The sequence below is a fragment of the Amphiura filiformis genome, chromosome 4, assembly GCF_039555335.1.
Source record: "Amphiura filiformis chromosome 4, Afil_fr2py, whole genome shotgun sequence".
NCBI classification, from domain to species: Eukaryota; Metazoa; Echinodermata; class Ophiuroidea; order Amphilepidida; family Amphiuridae; genus Amphiura; species Amphiura filiformis.
In genome coordinates this window covers 16,008,531-16,009,591 of record NC_092631.1, presented here as the reverse complement: position 1 = coordinate 16,009,591, position 1,061 = coordinate 16,008,531, and the positions used below count along the sequence as shown (strand labels likewise).

The 1,061-nt window shown below is 41.8% G+C and overlaps 1 non-coding gene across 1 annotated transcript; it reads right to left on the bottom strand.

Annotated features, from left to right (window-relative positions):
- Positions 1-867: 867 nt before the first annotated feature.
- On the bottom strand, positions 868-940 carry Trnak-uuu (transfer RNA lysine (anticodon UUU)). The gene has a single exon. It is a non-coding gene; the product is annotated as a tRNA-Lys (tRNA).
- Positions 941-1,061: the final 121 nt, after the last annotated feature.

Sequence of the window (1,061 nt, the reverse complement as noted above, 5' to 3'; positions counted from 1 at the left end):
TGACGACTGAGCAGGAGAGGGGAATGACTTGCCACCCTGCCCCATGGCTAATCTCCATTGGTGCTGATGACGGGGGCGGTGCCGAGGGGTGATGGGATTCGCATATATTTTGTCGATCTTGCAAAATCATTAGTTCTTCTTGCACATCACCTCAACGAGCCTGGTCAACATCATTGTAGGCCCAATATACCAGCCTAATGGCCTAGGCCTATATTACGAACTTAGTGTAGTTTTTATCCCCCTCTCTCTCATGTGATTTGAGAGACACATCTCATACTCTCACCCCTTTTCCACCTCTCCCCATCCTCCATCTCCCTGTTCCTCTCCCCTCTCTCTTCCCCTTCTTTCTCCCTTTCTGTATTGTTTTTTTCCTCTCTTTTCCCTTTCTTAGTGTGTGACCCTTGCGTTTTAAAACATGCAGAATTTCGTGATCGCGATTATCCCCTCGGAAATGAAACCTGTCACGATGTAAAATAATTTGAAATAAATAGACCAGGTCTCTGTTTATATTTTATCAAAATAAAATGCTAAAAGTAGCTATATTGATTGAGAAGAACTCCGAGAAGGAAAATCGATTATTCCTATTGTACTAAATTTGAAAAGAAACCACTTGAAATCACTCCACTCATTCACTCGATGATACCAACCGGCCATATGAGCCAGAGTGTGACGACTGACCTCATTACTGTGTATAATTTAGAACCGGACGGAACCGCCCGGAACCGGCGGGCAACCGGCGGTCGAGTTTTGATTTGATCCCTAACAGAATTAATGAAATTTCAAACACACATTATACAAAAACCCATTGCGCTCTTCGTTTTGATGGAAATGCCGAAAGCTTTTAATAAATGACAAAAAAAAAACTTACGCCCGGTAAGGGACTCGAACCCTTGGCCCTCAGATTAAAAGTCTGATGCTCTACCGACTGAGCTAACCGGGCTCATTAAAGACAATCAGAATAACTGATAACGACTGTATGTGATTTTATTAATAGTGGTAGTTGGATAAAAGAAAAGACCTGTATAGATGATTTTAAAAAGTGAGTTTAAGTCATTATAAGC